Source organism: Brachypodium distachyon, chromosome 1 (assembly GCF_000005505.3).
Source record: "Brachypodium distachyon strain Bd21 chromosome 1, Brachypodium_distachyon_v3.0, whole genome shotgun sequence".
In the NCBI taxonomy this organism is placed as follows: Eukaryota; Viridiplantae; Streptophyta; class Magnoliopsida; order Poales; family Poaceae; genus Brachypodium; species Brachypodium distachyon.
Window position 1 is genome coordinate 63,639,153 of NC_016131.3, and position 24,840 is coordinate 63,663,992.

The window sequence follows — 24,840 nt, forward strand, 5'->3', positions numbered from 1 at the left end:
CGTGCATCATCTTGGGCTTCATGTTCAGTGTATTTGTGGTGTCCTTTAATTCTCATATCAACTCTTGCACTTGAGTCAGTGGAAATTTGTGTACGGAGTATGCATTTTGCACGCTTGCAGTTCCAAGGAATGAGGATGATATCGCCTGGTTCAGTGCCTGTCGTTGGTTCTTCATTTCTTTTATAAACACGAGGATGATATCGCCTGCTTGAGTGCATGTCATTGATTCTCCATTTCTTTTATAAACACGTAAAGGCTAAGTTCGGTTACTCCCATCCCACCGGGAACCCAATTTAGTTCATTTTCCCTCAAATTCCTCATAATGCCTGAAGAAATATCATAACCCAACATGGCCTAATGTGGTTTATTCACTGAGCTACTCCCTCGGGGCGTTTTAGTTTTTGCACAAGTAGCAAGGCAGCCCCAAGAAATAAAGTTGTGGACGAAAATGCCCTTTGCGTGGACACTGCTGGTTGAATTTTTGTTTCCTTGCCCAATCAACTGAACTGCACTGCACACCACACGCCATCACCTGGTCCTGCTGCCGTTGCACGCGTGGCCCACCTGATTGATTGCACTGGAGGCTGATGAGTCCGTCAGGAAGAAAAATTACATTAACTAGCAAAAGAATCCGTGCGATACTACAGAACAACGGAAAGTGTATCAGCACGAGCCGGTGGAGGCGAAGTCTGGACATTGATTTTTTGATTTGATTGATTTCCATACTGAGATTGATACCGAAAGTTTTTGTTTGGGTTCGCATTGATTTCCATACTGAGATGGATACGAACAATTTTGGATTTCATGCTAAGGGAGGTTGATTTATTTTAGGACTGTTCGTATTATGTTGTCACAAATTTGGACCGTACGATAACTTTCGGTAAATCTAAACCGTAGAATTTCTGCTACTGAAATCGTGAATAAGGGGGGAGGAAAAAAAAAAGGGGCAGTGGCATATTGATTGTAATTTTAACGAAATTGACCGACCAACACCGACCAACGGCGCCCACCCATCACCACCGATTCCAATTTAATATATTGTAATAGATTACTCTTGCATGCAGCTTGTGTGGGTCGAAAACTGAGGGTACCGTGGACACCCAAGGGTTGCAAGATGTTTCACGCCTGAAAAAAGGGGATTGGGTCGAAAACTGAGGGTACCGTGGACACCCAAGGGTTGCAAGATGTTTCACGCCTGAAAAAAGGGGACTGTGCTTTTGAATAGTATGCCTCGACGGAGGGAGTAGTTTGTACCGCAGCACTTCCGCGTGGGTCTCCCGTCTTAAACGTAGACCGAAAATAGGCTGCAAGCAATTTAATTGCAGCTAGCCAGTTCACCCAAAGCCTCAATCGAAGAATATTTGTTCACTTATACTTCAACAACAAGAAATGTGAAATTTCCTAGGGTGAACCGAGAGCATTCAGATTTTTTATACCAGCACAATATCCATGCGTCACTACAGACAAAAAAAATACACTAACAACTAGTTTGGCATTCATGGTTGGACATAGAATCATGAAATTAATTTTGAATTTCAAAAACCAACTTGTTGGCTGGAACGAAATTGAGTACAGGAATTTAATTTGAAATTTTCATGGAATCACACTATAACTGATCCGAATTTCTCTCTAAATGTCATCAGCAATTATCTCTCATTCTACAAATCACGTGGCAGACAAACATGATTTTTGTATCTGGGATTCAAATTCAACCAAATGGGATCTAATAAAAAACTGAGCGATACCAAACAAGATGTAAGTATTAGAAAAATGTACTACGCACTATCTTAAATCATACTATTTCCGTTCAGAAATAAGTGACTCAGATTTGTCTAGATTCGCATGTATACAGATCACTTATAGATGCATACAAATCTAGATAAATTGGAGACAGAGAGAATATAATTCATATTTGTTTTCATTACATTAATTTTTGCCAGCTGCCAAATCAACTGGCACGCAGTCGCACCAATCGAGTTTATCTGAAAGTCGCTTCTTGGTACAAATTGGGAGTACGTACTCTTGGGTTTTCTCGGTCAAGATCACGTGATTAGAATTGCTACTCCAGTGCTCCTGCCAGTTTCTCTGAAAAGAAATACTCCCACGAATCCATAAAAAGTTTTGAGACAACCAATGATTTTTTTTCTCCACTTTTTTTTTCTCGTTCCGGAGCAAGTGCAATATTGGTCAACATTCGGTGCTAAGAAGAGTTAGACTCGGGCCTAGGAGCATGGAAGGGCTAAGAAATTTTTCTTAGACTCGGTTCAACTACTTGCATCGGGTGCTAGTGGATAGTTGACCTCATGGGTCCCACCCCACACGCCTCCTTCCTCCCATGGACCGTCGCCGCTTCTAGCACGGCCGCGCGAGCTGCCGCTTGGTCTCCTATCGCGTACCTCGTCGATCCGTCATCCTCCAGCCCAGCCACCGCACCAAGAAAATGATTCAGCTTCGCCGCCGAGCGCCTTGACGTCGCCGGGCCCAGATCCAATCGGCGGGAGACAAGGGAGGAGCGGCAGGAGGGACCATCGGGTAGGAGAACAGAAGGGGAACACACCTCGGCGGCGAGGACTCTAAACTTTGACCTCTTCCGCACGACCATGGCGCCCGTGAAGAAAGCCATGGCAGGCGCCGGCCACAGTAATGGCGGCATCCGCGAGATTCTGCTTGTGGGAAGCAGCACCAAGATCATCAAAATCCGGCATGCGCCGCGCCGCCGCCTCACAGCACGTGCGTTGTGTGCCACCAGGAGATGGAGCAAGAAGGGGAGACGAGGAAGAAGAATAGATGGAGCAGGACGCCATGACCGCAGGAGGAACTCTCTCGCTGGGAAAGGTGAACGTGAAGAGATAAGATGGGGTCCACAACTAGTAGCTAAGAAAAACACACATTGCAGCACTTTTGGTTTCGTTAGACTCGTGTCTAGTATTTTTCTTAGCGTGGGTGGGGGTGTTGGTGCTGACTGCTGAGGTATGCGATGCTCCCGGGTGGGTTACTGGGTTGGCATACAATCTTGCAAGGTGTGCGTCCTGTGTTACTGGTAACCATGTATTTAGCGGTTCTGATTAACTTTTAGGATCGACGGCTCATCGTGAATTTTTAGGACTACTGAATTGAGCCCGCCGTATGTGCGGGTTAGAGCATCTCCACCCCCGCCCCTAAAAGACCCCAAACGGGCTTGGGGTGGGGGGTTATTGCGGCGGACCCATCCTGTCAGCGCACATTAATCATCTTTACCTACTTTTTCTCGGCTCTTGAAGCGATTAATGGCGGTCTGCCGGGTCAAACGGCTGCCCCGTCTCGTCAGTTGCCACACGCCGCGTCCCCGTGCATTCCTAACACCATTTCTCTCTGCGTTCACACCGTCCGCCGACCCGCATTCCGCGCCTATAAAAGCAACGCCTCCCCGACGGGCATCGCCATTCCTCTCGCCCTCTCGCCCATCCACACCCGATGGACGGTGCCGCCACGAACGGTTGGACCAGCCGTTGGCTCATCATGGAGGAGGCCGAAGCCCTCCACGAGGCAGCGTACCCCGCGCCGCCGGAAGTTGCTTCCCTAGCGAGTGGTGGCTCAGTCTTGACGGAATCCCCACACCGTCGATGCCGCGGGTGCAAGCCGTCGCTAGTAGGCCGCCATCACGAACCACTGGTTTGACGGCCTGACGACGGAGGAGCGGGCGTTGCCGGAGTGGACCGCCACACCGGCAGCCCGTGGGCGCAATGGTTCAAGGACCAGCACGCCAGATGGCGTGCTACTAGGGTCAGGGCTAGCGCCCTCCGCCGGCGAGGAACAACATCGCTGGGCGGCGGGCGTTTCGGGGAAAGCCAGGCAGAACGCTGGCGGCAGTGATGGCGCACATCGCCGCCGGCAACGAGACTCGCCTTGAGACTCCGCCGCCAGCGCCAGCTGGACACCATCACTGGCTGGCTTGGTCTGGTGGCTCCTCCTCCGCCTCCTCCTGATCTTCGTCGGCCGCGCGTGCCTCATCAAGCCCGAACCCGGCTCCTCCCGAGGGCACCGGGCACCGTCATCGCCCTGCGGCCACCTCCGCCTAGTCCGCCCCAAGAAGGAGGAGGACTGGGCGACCCCGCCGGTTAAGCTCGTGCTCCTCCACGCCGATGACCCAAAGGAATTCTCGGGCCAGCGAGGGGCGAAGCAGGCCAGCAAGGAGGAGGCCAAGAAGGCGTGCCGCCTCGGCCTCAACTGGTTGGAGGAGGAGCTCCTTGCCTGGAGCAAGCGGGAGCACAAGAAGGAGCAGGCTGAGAAGGAGCTCTGCCGCGGCAACGTTGTCGTGCTCGACGAGGAGGAGGAGGAGGAGGAAGACGATGACGTCAACTCCTGGCTGAACATCCTCACCGACGACGATGACGAGTTAGCGGCTAGGGTTTTATTTTCGCATTTTGTAATAAATTCACCCCGAACTAGCAAAATATCGCCGTGTTTAGTTAAATTTCACTGAGCTCAGTTAATTTTTGTCGAGTTTAATCAAATTTTGCCAAGTATTTATTTTTGGAGATTTGGTATTGATGCCGCGGCTGGGAGCCGGCGGATCCCCAAAAAATATTTTGCGCCCGCCACCCCACCCCACCCAAAAACGGCCTGAAAATCGGCGCGAGTGAAAATGCTCTTAGTTTTCTGCAATCTTAGTCTTGGCGAAATGCAACAGTACAAATGGTAACACCGGAGATATATTTTTGCTAGCTATCCCAATGATTCGCTAAACCTTGTGGCTGATGTTGCCGCGGCGGAGGCTGCAGCGGTCCAGCTGGGCCTTGGAATGGCTATACCAGGGTGGTTCTCCACTCTGACAATGCCGCTGTTGTTGAGGTCCTAAACTCAGGGGAGAAGCACCATGGCCCATGGGGCTATGGGCTGGCCACGGCTAGTATCTTTCAAGACTGCTTTTCCCTGTTCAAAGACTTCATGCAGATTGCAATTGAACACTGTAGTCGGAATTCCAACACAGAGGCTCACGAACTCGGAAGACAAGTCACCGGTTGGTTCTTGGGTATTCCTCCGTTTCACAATTCTTTTCGGAATATTATATGTATTTAGACATTTTTTAAGAATAGATACATCCATATTTAAACAAATTTGAGATAAGAATCATGGAACGGAGGGAATAGTTGGGTTCATCCTTGCATAATCCCTCTTCTTCTTAATGATGTAACCTTGGTTTTCATAAAATAAAGAGGGCTTTTGCGGTAATAAAAAATGGTCACACCAGAGATATATCTTTTCACACTGGAGTCTTGGGGAAATGCAAGTACTCCGTAGTGCAAATGGTAACACCGGAGATATTGACTTAGGAGGTCTTTAAAAAAATAGAGGACTACAATACTCCTGAGGATTTTAGATAATATTGTCTTTATTTAACTAATAAGTCTATTATATAGTCGAAGCATGATGGGGGTACCGAGGGAAGCACCACATAGATACAAATCACCCGATTTATTTTACCATTAGTATTTATATTTAACATCGCCTGAATTATTTCGAGCATCAAATCTTGTATTTAACAATCGAGTTTTAATGAGGGGATATGTTTGTTGGGTTAGCATTAAACATTCAATTGCTTTAAGACCCAAATAGACCCAACATGCTACGGTCATACATTTGTCATGCTTGGGCTAACATTAAACATCTAAGTTTAAGGCCCACCTAGCCCATCATGATACGATTAGCGTTAAGTCAATATTTCTTTTATGGTGTCAAATGTAACATATTTCATTAGTCAATTAATATATTACGATATCTTAAATTTTCATTTCATTATTCGTAGTAAGTCCAACTCCAATCTTCATATTCTATATGAGTTATTAACCGGTATTTAAGAACGTATAACTCTATACCAACACATGATCCAAAATTTTAACTCGGGTTACTAATTAACAATATGTACGAGCGACTGACTAGCTAGCGAACCAAACATTTTTAATCAAATACCGCTATAAAGTAAAAAAATGATTCACTCATCATTTAAAGTTTAATCCGAGTATCAACAGAATAGTCACACAAATTAAACTTTGTTATCACATTATGATTTACTATCATCAACTTCCTACCAACTGATATAACTTGGCGTAGACACGACGTATCGTCAAACGACCGATTGACCAACATGTAAACTTGATTTTTGTGTGTAGAGTGTGATATACGTACATCACATATGGTTAGTCGTCTCAGGTAGAGACCATCAACCGGACGGTGATCTGAATTCCAAATATATAGGTATGTCACATGAAACAATAAATTTATTCGATGCAAACTTTGATCGACTTGTTTAATTGTCGATTACTACCTGAAACCACATATAAAACACATGATATGCTTTCAAACTTATAGGTGTAGTGAGATTGGTTGGTTTTACTTTTCTAGGCGTGATAGGTTGATGCATTTGTAACGACCAATCGTGCTCATGATCCAAACTTCATATATGAGTTTATTACTCTAATATCATGACAATCACAACATGTAATCTCTTGTAAACGTTCACTCTCTACTTCCACCTAGGTTCTGATGTCTTAGACTTATATAATACTCCCTTCATTTCACAAAGGTTGGCGTATTTTGTTTCGTTAAGACAAGTCTTTGATCAATAAAAACTCTATTGATATGTGCCTTTTCATACATGAAATTTATATCAATGAATTCGTCTTTAAAAGTTCTTACTGATGATCATGGTTTTGTATCATATAACTTACATATTAATAGAGTAATTCTTGATCAAAGGCTTGTCTTAATGAAACAAAATACGCCAACCTTTGTGAGATGGAGGGAGTATCACGTACAAATGGTACACATAATTTTTTTATATCACAATTTTAGTGTTTGTGTAATTTGTAGTTGGAAATAAGTATTGTTTTTGGGTAATTGATAGTTGGGAAGTATAGATGCGTAAAGATGTTTTCATACAATTGCACGGTACACCTTTTCTAGTTAACTAACAAAGTCAGTTTTTTTTCTATATGTAACAAAAAAAATTGAGCCTGTTTAAATACCTATATTGCATTTACTTAAAACCTTGTATTAGATTCTTTTCATATGTCATATATTTGAGCAAGCCAAATTTCGCTATAGTTCAGTGCAGGCTTTTGTTAATGACGCATTTTTATTTTGCAAGATTAAAAAACAAAATCTTAGGGCATCTCAAAGGTCAGCTCCCAATATTTTTCCTAATTGTCCATTCGAGGGTACGTGGACAAAACAGATAATAGGGAGTGTCCACTTGTGCAAAAATTTGTCCACCTCCTTTGTCCACATGTCAAAGACTAATGAGAAAGGCCAGCGAATGCTCATATTGAACATCATGATATTTTCTTCACCCCTATTTGGACAAATGGGAAGGAGAAAGGTAGGGTCACCTTGGGAGATGCCCATAGACTCCTCGGATCAAAGGAATGAGATAATTATGCATTTTTTTATCCGTCATCTTCCGGAAACACTCCATCACTGTTACAAAACATGATAAGGCGTGCACGTCCTGTCGAGCCTCGGTTTTTGCTAATTTGTTCGCCGAACCACACATTTTCGGTTGCACTGTGTCAATTAGCTCAAAACATAAGTTTACACCTGTTTGACATGATTTCTGATTGGTGAGCCTCACCTGTCAGGTACCACGTCAGACCCGATTGGACCTAGTAACCTGCATTCAACCCCCTAGCCCCCGTTCTCCTCCGGTAACCCGCATTTTCGGGTCCGTGCGGGTCCGTCGTGGTACCTGATAGGTGGGGCCTACCTGTAAGGAGTCCCGTAGTTGAGACAGTCTGACCGAAAATGTGTGGTTATGTGGGCAAATTAGCAAAAAAATGTGGCTCGGTGAGACGATTGTCCTAGAAGATGTGGTTTCTTGAAATTTACTCTTTCATTATTGAAACCGCAAATGTGTGTTTAGGTTGTAGATATTCAAAATAAATGGTAACGGAAGCAGGAAAAAAACAATCACTGGGCGTTACAGTACTCCGGCTAAGTACAAAAAGTCTACCACAAGGTCGACGACATGAATATGATGCGAGGCCTGGTTGAATTGACCCCCTCTCACCAAATTCAGAAGGGTATGATGGTATTTTCATGTTTTTCTTTCTTCTTCCTTTTGCTCTCCAGTCGCCTATTCGTTTCTTGCTCCAGCCTCCTTTCTCTCTCGCAAGGTATCCGCTGCCACAAGACTATTTCGATGATCCCTCCGGTGATAATGTTCGGAATTGTGTCTTCTATGACTCTGTGAAATTTCATCGCGATCCAACGGTGAAATCTCCGGCCAATACCGAAATACCAAGTGTTGTTCGGATTTCTTGCGGCCGTGCGTGATAGCACGATGTTCACATGTTTCCCGGTTATTCGAGTAATGTTTCAATGATCCCTTCGATGGGATTGTGCGGAATTTCATTGCGATCCGATGGTGGAATCACTGAAAAACTTCAAAACATCGAGTGTTGTTTGGATTTCTCGCGACCGTGCGGGACAACACGAACATTCTACTTGTTCGCACGTGTCCCGATGCCTCAAGAAAGGTTTCGCTTATCCCTTCTATGGGATTGTGAGGAATTTTATCTACTAGTACAATATGAAATTTCATCGCGATCCAACAGTGGAATCTCCAGAAAACTTCAAAACACTGAGTGTTGTTTGGATTTCTGACACCCGTGCGGGATAGCACGAACATTCAACTTGTTCGCCTGTTCCCCACTGGCTCAAGAAATTTTCGCTGATCCCTTCGGTCAGATTGTGTGGGATTGTGTCTACTACTATCTTGTCAAATTTCGTGACAATCCAATGGTGCAATCTCCGGCGAAATCGAAAACACTTAGTGTTGTTCAGAGCGAGCGAAAAGGAGAGAAGGAAATATTGTTTAATGCCCATCGTGCCATTTTTTATGAAGGGGTATGGAATGATCTGGACCGTCCTTGTGTTTGGGGGTGTATTGAATCAGAAGTGATATGATGCAGGATCATCGTGATGTCTTTCAAAAGGCTTCAAGCATCAGCCTGCACTTTGCATTGTCGTCACCTTCCAACTTGCGTAAGCTCGGGACACTTCGAATGTGACTCTGGATGTAAATTAAATTCAGAGGACCAATATACATAACTCTTAGAGAAAACGGTTTTGCTATTTCTTAGGCGACTGAGAAATAAAATAATTATTTCTTAGTCGATGATAACAAGCTATTGATTCAATCATTGAGATTCATGTAAGATTAATGTAGGTCCGATGGATATGAAAATATTCATTGTATGGTTACAATTGTTGACCGGGAAATAACTATTTTTTAGTCGACTGAAAAATAGACACTTCCTAAAAAAACATTTTTTATGTACCTTTTCTGTTTATTACTCTGTAGCAAGCATCAACCATACTTATTGCTTTAGGATAGCCATCACTAGGACAGTATGTGAGGCAAGAAAAAAAATCAACACTAAACCAAAAGGGACAACTCTTGCAAAGAGGCTCCACTCAACTCGAAATTACGACAGTAAATCCTCTGTTCTCCAATTTATCCTTCAATTTGCCCAATTGACAAAATACATACGAGCATCTAGAGGAAGATTCTCCCGATTGAACAGTAGAATGTGAGAGGTCGTACAATGTTTTACAGATTCTGGAAGAAAGTCAATTACTCTGCAAATATGCATGAACATGGAAACCTTCTTAGCATTTGCGTGGATCGATCCAAGCATAGTTACATTACATCTATAGTTCTACACTCATTGCGCGTTCCATGTCGCAAGTGGATTGCTCTGACAGATTATTCTCCGATATCGCTGTCGGGATGATCTTGATTCTCAGGGGCTTCTTCTCTAGGATGATCTTGTTCCTCTACCACGGGATGATCTTGTTCTTCTGCGGCTTCATCATGTTGCAAGTGGATTGCTCAGCAGATTCTTGTATCCGGCATCGTCGGCGGGACGACTTTGATCCTCAGCGGCTTCTTCTCGGCCGGTATCGCTGGCAGGAATGGGATGATCTTGATCCTCGGCAGCTTCTTCTCCGGTATCGCTGGCGGGATGATCTTGATGCTCCCAGGCTTCTTCTGCGGTCCCGCTGGCGGGATGATCTTGATCTTCTATGGCTTCTTTGTGGGCAATGCCGGTGCGCTTGTCGTGGCAGCAGTGGCAGCGGCGGGACGAAGAGCGACGAACCACGGGAGTTTGAGCGCGGCGGCTGCCGTGAGCCACTTGGCGGGGTTGCACGTAAGAAGCCCTTCCAAGACCCTGAATCCATCCGCGGATAGAGTTTCTTTAGGGAACATCTCCCGCAGCTTGCTGTGTTGCGGATGGACCATGGCCGGCAACACTCGCAGCGCCTCACCGGCGAGGGGCAGGGACATGAACTCCGGCCATGACTTGTCGCTTGGAACGCCGAGCACGCTGAAGATACTGCAGAGCTGGGATAGAGACTCGTTCCCATCGTCCTTGTCATCTTCGTCGTTGAACAGCGCTTCGCCGGTGACGAGCTCGGCCATGACGCAGCCGAGCGACCACGTGTCCACGAGCGCGTCGTAGTCCGTCTTCTCGAGGAGCATCTCGGGCGCCATGTATGTCAGTGTGCCGGCCTGGTTGTACGGCGGCGGGTCGGTCATGGAGATGGCCAGCCCAAGAGGCCAAGATCGCACGTCTTGAGGAGCCGATCCCCGCCTTCTTCTTCTGCCCCGGCGACGAGGATGTTGGCCGGCTTGATGTCGCGGTGGACGACGTGGCACTCGTGCATCATCTTGGCGCCCGTGAGGAGCTTCCGCATGAAGGCGCGCACCGTGGGCTCCGGCAGCCGCGGGCCGTGGCGCGTCTCCCAGAACAAGTCGTTGAGGCTCAGCGCCTCCACGTACTCCATGACGAAGCAGAGGTTGCCGGTTCTTGGGTCGCGCGCCAGGCCTTGGCAGCCCAAGACGTATGGGTTCCCGCTGCAGGCTTCGAGGAAGCTAGCGAGCCTCCCGCAGGAGCTCGCCGGTCTTGTCGGAGGTGAGGTGCTTGATGGCGACCATCTTGTTACGAACACGACAAGCAATAACGAAGAACGTAAAACGAATACACACAAATTAATTTAACGTGAAAAATCCTTTCAAACAACGAGAGGGAAAAACCACGCGCGTCAGTTAGCGAAACTTCATTATATGTGGAGTGTTTACACAACGCCGGGGAGATTCTACAAAAGCAACTCGTCCCCAAAACGGCGGCCCTAAGGGGTATATATAACAAGAAGATTAGGTCAAAACAGATCCGTATCGGGGATCCGGTATGGACCGGAAGTTCCGGACCCGCGGAAGTTCCGGGCTTGTTCCGGGACAAACTCCGCAGTTTTCACGTGAAATTCCAGTAGCGTCACGGAGGTGAGGCGGAGGTTGGGCGGAAGTTCCGCCCCACCGGAAGTTCCGGTCCTGGGAAACACTTCCTTGAGAATTTGGATCACAACTTCAACAAACTCCATCTTGAGACAAGTTCCTTCTTATAGCAAATTTCTCCTTGTAGCATAAACAGCAATAACTCCTGAAACAACAAAGAAAACATTTTCGGCGTCAGCAGCCATTAGGGGCTAAAAAGTTATACCAATTAAGCTTGAGCATAGCTCAAACTTAGCAGTAGGAACAGGCTTTGTCATCATATCAGCAGGATTATCATGAGTGCTGATCTTGCATACCTTCAATTTATCTTGCGCAACAATGTCGCGAACAAAATGGTACTTGACATCAACGTGCTTGGTTCTCTCATGGAGCATCTGATCCTTAGTAAGGTAAATGGCACTTTGATTGTCACAAAACAGGTTAATGCAAGAAACATCTTGACAAAGCTCAGCATATAAACTCTTCAACCAAACAGATTCTTTGCAAGTTTCAGCAATAGCCATATATTCTGCTTCGGTTGTAGATTGAGCAACAACTGGTTGCAGTGTTGCCTTCCAACTCACAACACATCCACCTACCGTGAACACATAATCTGTGAGGGATCTCCTCTTATCCAAGTCGGCAGCAAAATCTGAATCCACATAGCCAGCGAGTTCCTCATCAGTCTTGCCAAACTTCAAAACATTGGATGTGCCACGGAGGTACCTGAAAATCCACTGAACAGCTTTTCAATGTTCTTTACCGGGATTAGCCATGTAACGACTGACCAAACTCATAGCATATGATAAGTCAGGACGTGAACAAACCATGGCATACATTAAAGAACCAACAGCACTAGAATAGAGAATTCATGACACATACTCAATATCTTCATCAGAAGTAGGACATTGCAACGCTGACAACTTGAAATGAGAAGCAATAGGAGTACTAACACACTTTGCATCATGCATATTAAAACGGTGAAGTACTTTCTCAATGTAACTTTGCTGACTAAGAAATAGCAATCTAGATTTTCTGTCCCTTTTAATTTCTATACCTAGGATTTTCTTAGCAGCACCAAGATCCTTCATCTCAAATTCACTACTTAGTTGTGCCTTCAAAGTAGTGATTACTTTCATGCTCTTGGCAGCAATTAACATATCATCAACATATAACAGCAAGTATACAGGTGATCCATCAACAAATTTAATGTAGACACAACTGTTCTACTGAGATCTACTAAATTCACGTGAGATCATAAATGAATCAAACCTTTTATACCACTGTCTAGGAGATTGCTTCAAACCATAAAAGGACTTCTTCAACTTACACACAAACTTCTCTTTACCAGGAACTATGAACCCTTCAGGTTGGTCCATCTATATTTCCTCCTCAAACTCTCCATGCAAAAATGCAGTTTTCACATCTAACTGCTCAAGCTTAAGATCATGCATAGTAACACTACCAAAGAAAGTACGGATGGAACTATGCTTTACCACTGCAGAGAACACATCATTGTAATCAATACCTGATATTTGACTGAAATCTTTTGCCACTAACCTTGCCTTAAACCTCATAGGCTCACTAGGAGATTGACTCTCCTTTCTCTTGAAAATCCATTTGCAGCGAACGGCCTTCTTCTGTTTAGGCAAGGGCACAACATCCCATGTGCTATTCTTCTCAAGAGATTGCATCTCCTCTTGCATGGCAGACAACCGCTTCACACGGTCGTCGGTAACAACAGCTTCATTATATGTGGCCGGTTCACTATCATGCTCTACCTGTTCTGCACAACTCAAACATAATAAACAAGATCACACTCTTCAATCAAACGTGGGCGAGGACCTTTATTCCTCTTTGGACGGTCAGCTGCAATAAACCGTGTGGGTTGCTGCAAAACAGGTGATGAGGGTGGAACAATATCATCATTATTGTCATCATTGTTCCCACCATCATTACCATGATCAACCTGAGCATCATTGTTGTCAACAATTTCATCAACGTGCTCCACCTGCACTTTAAGTCTCTCCTCTTCAATGCGAGATGCATCAGTGGACAAAGTATCATGATCCATAACTTTTTCATTAAAGACAACATTCCTGCTCAGCAAAATCTTTTTAGTTTCAGGATTCCACAACCTGAAAGCTTTAACTCCACAACCATAGCCAAGAAAAATGCACTTAAAGCTCTAAGCTCTAGCTTTCCATTATCAACGTGAGCATAAGCGGTGCAACCGAAAACTCTCAACTGTGAATAATCAGCAGGTTTACTAGACCATATCTCAATGTGAGTTTTCTTGTCAAGTAGAATAGAAGGTGACCTGTTTATGAGGTAGCATGCGGGAAGCTGCCTCAGCCCAAAAACGCCTGCCCAAACCTGCATTGGACAACATGCAACGGGCTCTTGATATGATGGTTCTATTCATACGTTCAGCCACGCCATTTTGCTGTGGAGTACGGGCAACCGCGTAGTGCCTAACAACACCATCGTTGCTGCAAAACTCCTCAAACTCATCAGAAATAAATTCACCACCATTATCAGTAAGCAAAAATTTTACCTTCCTTTCAGTTTGCTTTTCTATCATAGCTTTCCACTTCTTAAAACCACCAAAAACATCAGACTTGTGTTTCAGAAAATAAGGCCAAATTTTTCTTAAGTAATTATCAATAATGGTAAGCTTGTAATTAGCATCACCAATAGAAGTCTTACGGGAGGATCCCCAAACATCAGCATGCACATAATCTAATATGCTTTTGGTGGTATGAACGGAAGAAACAAACTTAACCCTTTTGTGCTTACCATAAACGCAGTGCTCACAAAACTCAAGCTTACTCAAGTTGCAGCCATTGATCAGCTCTCTCTTGACCAACTCTGCCATCCCATGTTCACTCATATGCCCAAGACGCATATGCCACAGATTCGTTTTTGCACAATCATCAGAACCATTAGGTGTAACCACAGCTGCAAAACCAAGCAAAGTGCTACCTCTAAGAACATATAATTTGGCAGAATTCATATCACCTATCATGTGAATGAGAGAACCTCTAGATACCTTCAGATGTCTACGCCCTCCGGCGTACTTGTACCCGTCACAATCCATGGTACTAATTGAGATCAAATTTCTTGCCATGCTTGGTATGTGCTTCACCTTTTTCAACGTGCGTGTCATGCCATCATGGGTCTTGATCTGAACGGACCCAACGCCAACAATATGATAAGGATTGTCATTGCCCACACGCACAAAATCTCCAGTCTACACAGAGTCATAAGAACTGAACCAATCCTTGTTACAACAAATATGAAAGGAACATGTTGTATCAAGAATCCATTCATCATCACGGGAAATACAAGCAGCAAGAACCTCAAGGCATTCACCCTCAGAGCTGTCGGTGGAAACGACATCGGCCTTACCAGTACCATCAGACTTATCTTTTGGTTTGTAGGTACCGTTCCTTTTCTCATTGTTCTGCAGTTTATGACAATTTTCAATGACATGATTATTTTTCTTACAATACCTGCAGAACTTATCTTTTCCTTGGGACTTTGAACGAGCTTTTCCATCCCGGCTCTTATCTCGATTGCCATAGTTGTTATTCCTCTGCTCGGTCCTGCCACGAACCTGCAGAGCTTTTGCCTTTGACGACGACCCATCGGTCTGCACCATAGACTTCATCTTTTCTTTCTGTCTAAGTGCTTCCAAAACCTCATTAAGGGTTATAGAGTCATGGCTATAAAGAATTGAATCACGGAAATTTGTATAGGAACTAGGCAACGAGCATAAGAGTAAGATGGCTAAATCCTCATCATCATACTTAACCTCCAAAGCTTGCAAGTCAGAAACTATCTCTCGAAAAACAGTTATATGAGATATTACGGAACCACCTCCTTGCAGCTTATGGGTGAACAATTTCATCTTTACACGCATCTTACTGGTTAGATTTTTAGACATGCAGATCGATTCCAGTTTCAGCCACAAGGCTGCTGCGGATTTCTCCTCCAACACTTCCTGCAAAATATTATTGGATAGATGAAGTTGAATCAAAGACAAAGCCTTACGATCTTTGCGTTTCTCTTCGGCAGTCCACTTCTTTTCATCCTTCTTGCCGAAGGAATCAAGCGCTTCATCCAGATCTGAAATTTGGGCGAGAATCGCCTGCATCTTCACTTGCCACAACGAGAATCGTGTGGTGTAGTTCAGCTGCGGCAGATCGAACTTCAAGGTAGACATGTCGCAAACCCTAGGCAGAACCTGAGGCTCTGATACCACTTGTTATGAACACGACAAGTAAGATCGAAGAACGAATCAAAGCACAAGGGCACACGGATTTAACATGGAAAACCCTCTCAAACAACGAGAGGGAAAAACCACGGGCGCCAGCCAGCGAAACTTCACTATATGGGGAGTGTTTACACAACGCCGGGGAGATTCTACAAAAGCAACTCGTCTCCAAAACGGCAGCCACAAGGGGTATATATAACAGGAAGATTAGGTCAAAACAGATCTGTATCGGAGATCCCGGAACTTCCGGACCCCCGGAAGTTCCGGGCTTCTTCCGGAACAAACTCCGCAGTCTTCACGCGAAGTTCCAGTAGCGTCACGAAGATGAGACGGAGGTTGGGCGGAAGTTCCGCCCCACCGGAGAAACACTTCTTGAGAATTTGGATCACAACTTCAACACATCTCGCCGGTAACGCACTAACGCGGTGCCGCGTCCTGAACACGGCGCCGAAGCAGCCCACGCGGATGCAGGTCGAATCTACGTAGTCGTCAATGGTGCCGATGGTCCTCTTGCAGCGCGTCGTCGTCGCTGCTTCTTCGCAGGTTGCGATGCCGGCATTGACATGCTATCGGGCTCGTATGATGGCTGGTTGCGAGGTGGGCCGACGCAAGGCGCGGCCGTTTCGATTATTTGCTTGCCGCTTGCGTTTTCGTACGCACGGTTCGATTCCGATCCACGGTCGGCCGGTCCTGCGCGTACGGACGTGTTTTCCTGGCGTAGCGCTAGGAAGATGGTGGTGAGGGGTGACTACGGCGGTGGCTAGCTGCGCGCCGTTAGTACCAACCCGCCCTCTTGTAACCTGCCAATGTCTGCGGCCATGGGCGATGTATGAATACTGCTACTGCTGGAATCCCGATCCTGGCAAGCAAGGTAATCTAGCATTTCAGATCCCTGGTGCTTAGTGAAGGAGCTTTGTTGTTCGTGTGAAACATGGGCCGGGTATAAATTTGGGCGCGTTGGTTTTGATGTGTGCTGCTGTATTTGCTACTGTATGTTTTTCTGCGCCGAACTCAAGCTGAATTCAATACAATGACATGAGGCAAGACATGATTGTAAATCTATGCTTTTGATTCATCTCAAGTTTCTTAGTTCAGGATTATAATAGGATTTTCAGCTTTGTACTTTTGATTCATCTCAAGTTTCTTTGTTCTGAACTCTGCTATGATTTTCAGCTTTTGCCCAAGGGACCTGATTTTATTTCGAGGCATCGCACATTGACTAGAGCAAAACAGAACCAGCATGGCAGCATCCAGATCGTAACGGAAACTCTTACGTTTTGCGTCAAAGCATATAGCAGTAGATTTTTGGATGGCCATTGTACTCAGTTCTCTACATCCTTATTCTCGGATGGCCATACTAAGTGGATTTGCAAGGATATGAATATCTGCATAATAGCTCAATAGTATACTTCAATGACAACATAGAGAAATTGAGGTACAAACTCTGAACCCTGAAAAATATACTTTGTACTTTTGATTGTCTGGTTCTGCTCCTAAATCTAGCTTGATGATTCTAGGATTATGTTTTCTCAAATTCGGGCGCAAACTTCTTGTTGGTAACAGGTGCAATTAAACTTGCCATTGTTCAGACCATTCCAGTGGACTTTTATGCCTCTGCAGCTTTGTAGGAGTAGTATTTTGCAACTTCCATTGGGTTAACTTAGATTTTATTTTTGCAGTTATTTTTCTAAGTATATTTATTCATATCAGTCAATTTTAAAAAGTTGACTCGATGCGAAAGCATAAAAGTTCCTTGCAATGATCTAATTTTCTTTATTCAGCAACAAGGTATGCCATGAACTGACTAAGCTAATCCATCATGTTTGTGACAGTCGTATCGCCGAACCATACTTATCATAGAACCGTTCACAGAACTACACATTTTGATGCAGTTTGTCTCAAATATCCCAAAACCGAGTGGTTGCGATTTCCTGTGATTCCTTAGAGGGAGGGCCCACCTATACTTGGCATGGGTGGCCCGGCCCGAAGCCCAGCGTCCCAGTCTGGGCTCGGGGACTCTTTTTCCGACTGAAGCCCGGCCCAAAAGCCCGTCATGAATACTTGTCACTGATTTAGTAAAAAGTTGTACTAAATCAACGACAAGTAATTACAGCGGGAGGGAATACTATTTTTCTGAAAAATAGGTTTAAAAATCATTATTTTATTTCGAAAATAATCATTTTAATACGAAAAAGAGCATTTTCTAGATTTCGGGCCAACCCGGGATTGGGATTTTCCCACGGTCCCACCGGGCTTTGTAAAGCCCAACCCAAAACCTAGCCCGGCTCGAGGGTGCCAAGATCTAGGTGGACCCACCTGTAAGGAATCATGTGAAGCCGTCAAACCACTCAAGTTTGCACTACTTGGGACAAAACTATCTCAAAATGTGTGGTGTTGCGGACGGTTTGCGATAAGTATGGTTCGACGATACGACTGCTCCAGAAACTGTGCTTTTCTGAAATTTTGACCAATGATTAGTCCACTTATATGATGCATTACGTGATAATTGATATCCTTGGATTCGTGTTCAACTTTGTATGGACTAATCTATGTATGGTAAGACAAATAATTGATCAAAGTTATTTTTGGAAAACGTGCACACACTAAATTTGGGTATGTAGGGACTAAATTTTAGGAATAATGTAGAATTAGGGCCTCTTTGATCTATATGATTGGAAAAAAAGTAAATGAGTAGAAAAAATTGTAGAATTGCAATGTCATGTCCACTTGAGCCTTATAATTTTTTTTTTGCATCAAAGTTTGTTTGATTGGACCAAAGGATTTCTTCCAAGAGATTGGGGTGGATGTAAATTTTCCTATGAAATGTAGTACAAATGAATCCTTAGGATATTCCTATAGGATTTAATCCTAAGAATCAAACGACCAACATGGAAAAACTTCCTAACGATTTTAAGCCTTTAAAATTGTAACATCCCAATTTTCAAAACCCTTCATATGCATTGCATATCATGAGCATCATGTCACCCTTGCATTTGATCACTTTCAAAACCCTAAAATTTGCCCAGAAAACCCTTCTGCAGAAACGCCTTTATTTGATTTTGGTCGTTGATCTTGCTTTTGAGTATTTGCATTTTAACCCATGAGGGTATTGCGATAAAAAAGGGGATTTAATGCATATATAAAGCTATCCCATAGATTGGCTTTTGAAAGTATTTTAAAAAATAATTTGTTTTGATAGCCTAAGGGCCCTAAAAGCCATTTTATAGGCAAATGTATTTTTAAATATTTTATTTTGAGAAAATTCTTGTTCCAAAATTCAGATCATATGAAAATATGATTTTACAATTTTTTTTGCATTTTATTTGGAGTGATTTGGAGCTCCGAATCAATTTTGAGGTTCAAAAACAAAAAATAGATAAAAGAAAAGGAAAAACAGAAGAAAACCGGCCGAACAGGACCCGACCGGTCGAACCGGACCGGACCGACCGGCTCAGCCCAGCCGAGCCGCCCGCTCTCACTGACCAGTGGACCCCGCCGTCATCTTCAACCTCCGTCCGAGAATTCCGGCCACGCACGCCCGCGAACTGCCCACGCCTCCACCTCCGATTTCTCCGCGCTCGGGCCGTTTCCTCAGGCACCTTGCGCGTCACTCCGAAGCCCTCGTTTTTCTCTACCACTTCCCCCCAACCGCTCGCCCGATTTTGCCTCGGTTGCAATTTAATTTCTCGCCGGAGTTACTTTCTGCCACCGCCGTTTTCAGCGTCTCGCCGCCGCTCCGGTGAGTCTCCGCCCGCGCCGACCTCCTAAGCCTCTTCCTCTCCTCGTTGCGCACGCAGTGACGCGAGCCGTTCCCGAATTAGAGCTCCGCTGCGCCGCCGTCCGTCTTCTTCCCCACCTCCGGCCGCCTGCGCCACCCGCCGCCCGTCGCTCCACCGCTCCACCTGGCCGCGCCGCCCGCACGACCCTCCTGCGCCGCCTCCGCGAAGCCCGCGCCCGCGCCCGCCGCCGCTCAGCCCGCGCCCGCGCCGCCCGCGCCGCGCCCGCTTGCCCCCGCCGCCTCCGGGCCCGCGCGCCACCCGCCGCCTGCGCCTGCGCCGCGCCGCCCGCCGCCGCCGTTCGGCGAGCTAGCCCCGCCGGCCGGAACCCTAGCCCCGGGCCAATCCCGCCATGCCACGTGGCAGTGCCCTTTTTATTTTATTTTATTTTATTTTCGGCCGTAGTAGATAATGTTTTTTTTTGCAGAAAAGACCCTACAACTTCAAAGCATCATATCTTTCAAACCGTTTGTCCAAAAATTGCGTTCCGCACCTTTCTGGAATAGTCACAACTTGTAGAATATTTTGGCACTGTTTAATTTCAGTTTTGAACAACTTAGACAGTAGCTATTTACAGAATGGTTGAATATGGTTTAAATTTCAAATGAATTGTTTCAAGATAGTTTTGAGCATGTTATCTTGCTGTAAAATTATTTAAACTTGTTCTCTGTCCATTAGGACCAGAAAATAAATTGTTTTGTAAATAAAAATGGCTTACAAGTTTAAATCTTGTTCTGTGTTGCAAAAACCACACAATCTTTGATTTAAACCTTATTCTTGTTTCATGGATATTAATTACCTCTTTGGTATTGTATAATCTGTCCAAATCATTTGAAAACTTTTCAAAACAGAAACAAAACTTGTTACACTAAAAGTAACCTTTGTGTGCATCATCATAGCATATGCATCATGGCATGATTTTTGCATTGAATGTTGTGTTTATTGTGTGCGTGCTTCTTTTATTTTAGATTGTGTGGAGTGTAATTCCTTGTTGTTGCGAAGAGTGCGAGAACTATCACAACCTTGGACAAGGCAAGTTCACTTTGATCATATCCCATTATTATTGTTATTTTAAAATACTTATGCATTAGTGTTGTTGGTAGAGATGCATTGATAGGACTATTACTCGTACCTTTATGGTAGTTATAAATCCCAGGTAGTATAATTTACCCTCACCATTACCTTGCCACCAAATTGCCATCGATTCTAGTTGAATGCTAGGCTATGGTAGTGTCGTGGGGGAAATAACTACATTGTGATATTGTTATGCCGTTGGCTATATGAAATGTTTTTGTTATATGTAAGGCAAAACAACTAATTCAATGAACCATCCTGGGTGGGCTGCTTTGAGGATTTTGAGGATTATCGGCGTCAGGTCCATTTCTATGGGTCCCTCTGAGTCGAGTTCCTGTGGATTCAGGAATGGATCGTCCATGGACGTCTCTCCCGTGGATTCGGAGAGCGCCTACGTTGCAAATGTGGAATGCCACCTGGGGTAACCGAGACTGGACTAGTTTCCTATTTAGAAGCTTCTAGTACAACCACAATGCTATGTGGGCTCTGGCGAGACAAGAGTAAGTTGTATGAACCTAGACCCGAGGAATTGTACTGAGGTAGCCGTGTAGGGGGAGCGTGATTCTCTCGTGGTTTGGGGAATTACCTCTGAAAATCTCGTAATCGATGCCGTTGCTACTCTACCCTGAGGACAGCAAGGGATTAACACGTCGGTTTCTTGTGGGGAATGTGTACAAACTCTCGAGAGCGTCAAAACTAAGTACTTAGCCGTGTCCCCGGCAACGGACAATTTGAGCAACTAGATGTGGAGCTGTAAGGAAAGTCTCACTCATTCCAATTTCTTAAATAAAATGAATGGTTTGAACTGGGTAGGAGCACTTGAAGAATCCATTTCAATGTACTCTAGGTTAATAGGAGCATGGGTGTGTCTACCCCGTGTCCATTAGTTAACATTATTATAACCTTCCTTTGTAGTAGGGTAATTTATGTTCTGCTTCCACGCAAACAGCCTGAACTCCACCTTGCCAAATACTGCATATACTTGGTAGGTTCTATTATAACTCCTAGTGAATCTTGCCAATACATTCAATGTATTGACCCTGGTGGCTGCATCGTTTAATGATGCAGGAAGCTACGACGACGAGTAAGATGTACGTTCTGCATGTTTGGGTTACGGGCTTACATTCCAACACGCTCTCACCGTGGTGTTGATGTGCCCTTGTATCTTCCGTTTTCCGCTGCTAAACTGTTGTTTTATTTCCAGCTAACCCGTGAGGTTATGCGAGTTGTAAGTACCTTTTAAGTTCTGGATGATTCGTTGTAATATTGAGACCTTTGTTCTATGATATTACATCTTGAAACTATGTGTGCTAGTGAGTCGATCCAGGGACTAGCACTAAAGCACAGAGATCGAACCCGTGTACAGGGGCAGTCGATTCAAAAATTCGTATGGAAATCCTTTGAATCAAAGGAGGCCTTGCAGGGCAAGCACATTTGAATCCTACGGTATTGAATTTGCAGAACAGATTTTTTGATTGCACTATAGAAAAACAAAATATTTTTTCCTAGTTGTGAAATGTAGAACAAATGAATTAATTGTGAAAGAACTTCAATGGGACACTATTGCACAAATCAAACATACCTCCACTTATAAAATTCAAAATTAGAAGAGGCATCAACATTAACTTTTACCTCATTTTCTAGGGAACAACTCCACCCCTCTTTTTGTACCCAGAACTGCTATGCATACGACACAAATCCACCGTGGCACCTAGGCTTGGGCCTCTAGGCTAATCAAATACAAATACATCACCTAGGCATCGGACAGAGATCGATATCTGTCGTACGCAGAGTAGTTCCGTTTTGTACCGGTGTCCTATTTCTCGCTTTGAGATAGTTCTTGGTCAGAGCTCCTACTGCCATCCCTGGATTCTGAAACAAGACTACACCTTCTCCGTTCACGAGCTGTCTACCGCACATTATGCGTTTTAGAATCGGTATGCTATGGCGAGTAGTACGCGCAAACTGCCCTTGAGCATCTAGCGTGCAGTCTGTGCTGGTTCAGTCAAAGAAATACAAACCGGCCTAAAATGATTTAAATTTCAAAGAGACGATGAGATGAGCCATTACCGATGTTCACACGAGTACAAGATGCACTTGCCCTTTGTACCACACACAAGAAAAACGATAGCTCCTCCTTGTCAGAGAAATTGGGAGCTGTCGGACTCGGATGTAACAAGACTCCACGTCAAAATCCAAATTGTAATGATGGCTTGCGAGTGTGATTCGAGGAGCGACCACGCTACGAAGGGTCAAAGGCATCAGACTATCAGAGCATTGCATGACGGCTGCTCTGTTGGGCGACAGGAGTACGCCGTTATTATGATCTCTGATCGGGGTCACGCAACCACGCGTGAACCCGGGCGGACCGTTGCGGACCGACTTTTCTGCCCGGTTTGGTCCGTTTGGATCGCGGGCCGGACAGAAAAAAGGCTGGCGTCCGTTTGGGTGCGGGGTGCGTCGAGTGGCGATGACGCAAAAGAAAACGAAAAAAGATAGAAGATAGTTGCATTAATAATAGATAGTTCAGACGTGCAAATTTTAAAAAGTATTCATCCGTTCCATAATTCTTGTCGAAATATTACATGTATCTAGACGTTTTTTACAATAGATACATCCATTTTTAGGCAAATTTTAGACAAAAATTATGAAACAGAGGTAGTCCTACACAAAATATTAAAAGTAGTGCTACTACTATACTACTGGATCCTATCGATCCTATTCCAAGTCGGAGTCAAGGTTGATGACGGACAAAATGGGTCTCCTCGCTGGAGTTGCCCTTATAGCCCTCGTTAGCATCTTCATGCATTATGCATGATCGTTTTTGCTATTAATCGTCAAAACTCACAATAGGACCTAAATGCACTTTCAAATAGTTGAATCACAATTTTACCATTTGAGCTCAAACTGCATGTGAGATCCAGTTTCCACAGCCATGGCCTCTAGTTAAGTCTTTGTTTTTTTTAGGAAAGGAGGATGGAGCCATGGCCTCTGCATCAAAATGATGCACACATGTTTTTTTTAATCATATTATTCAACAAATCTGACAAAATAAATACATTGATCAACCCAAAACCACCTTTCTGACGACAATTGTCGTAACACCTACAAACTTGATGAAGGGGGTGACAACGATCGGGACCTCATGCCGTGACCACACACCATCGCACATCATTTAAATCCATTGACCGCAACAGGGCACAACCGATCCAGCAGATCCTCAGCGCGCACTGCATGCGCACGCTTCAGAATCAGCCGCCGCCATCTTCAGCCGACCCATCTCCAGGGCATTAACCTTGCCAAGTCTGCCATCGACATCACCATGACGCCAGACAGCGCCGCCGCCCTGCACGCATACATCATCATGCGTCTGCCACCGAGACCCCGCTGCACCACGCCACCAAGACCCGTCGTCGACGCAGAAGTTGCTACGCCGCTCCCCCTCGAGACCCTCCCAGCCAGCCCTGCTCCAAAACGATGCCCTAAGGAGGGATAAACGGCACCGAGCGTCGCCATCGTCCGATCCGAGGAGACTCAGATCAGGGGGCGCCAGTTCCGTCTTTGTATAGTAAAGTAAAAGAGATACTCCAATTTAGCTATCATGTACCTTACATTCAAATATCCAGAAGACCCGTGGGTGCCATCTTCTCACGACGCATCACTCGTATATCATCCCTCATCCCCTTTTCTCTCTCCTCGCTATATTGTTTTGGTAGCCATCTTAGTATGGATGCGGATGCATGTCTCGTCTTATCGACCGACCGACTTGATTTTTCGGCTCCATAGCATCTTCGTGTGCTCATAGGTGGCAGTTGCGGAAGATAGACACACCGCTAAAGTCATCTAGTCAAACCCGCAAATAAAAAAGGCGAAGTATCCGGTGAAAACCCTCATTCGGTGCAAACTTCATAAAAATGATGTTTAAAAGTTTCAAAAAAATTCTACAAAAATACCATATGTTGGGAGTGTGATATTCTACAAATCTGCAAAATTTCAAGTTCAGAATCAAAAGCATTTGGAAGGAATTAAGAAGAGAAATTTACAATGAATAGTGTCAAACACTCAGAGATCACTATTCATGCAGAATTTGTTTTTTCGCTGTTATCAAATGAAATTGAGTTTGGACTTGAAATTTTACACATATTTCTAGCATCACTTTTCTAACATATGTGATTTTTTTGAGAATTTTTTGAATTTTTTTGGTGGAGTTTTTACGGTTTGCACCGAATGAGGGTTTTCACCTGATATTTCACCAATAAAAAAAGTCATCTACTCAAGAGAGTAGGTGGCGATAGTTATCCAAACCAGATCTAGACATATGCTTTCACAGGTAGGAACGTCTTTGACTGCACATTTTGTCGTTGTCTCGACTTACTCACACGTCACGGCCGGTGGAA

The 24,840-nt window shown here is 44.7% G+C and overlaps 1 pseudogene; it reads right to left on the reverse strand.

Moving 5' to 3' along the window:
- Positions 1 to 10,063: 10,063 nt before the first annotated feature.
- Positions 10,064 to 10,978, reverse strand: LOC100821171 (annotated as a pseudogene).
- Positions 10,979 to 24,840: the final 13,862 nt, after the last annotated feature.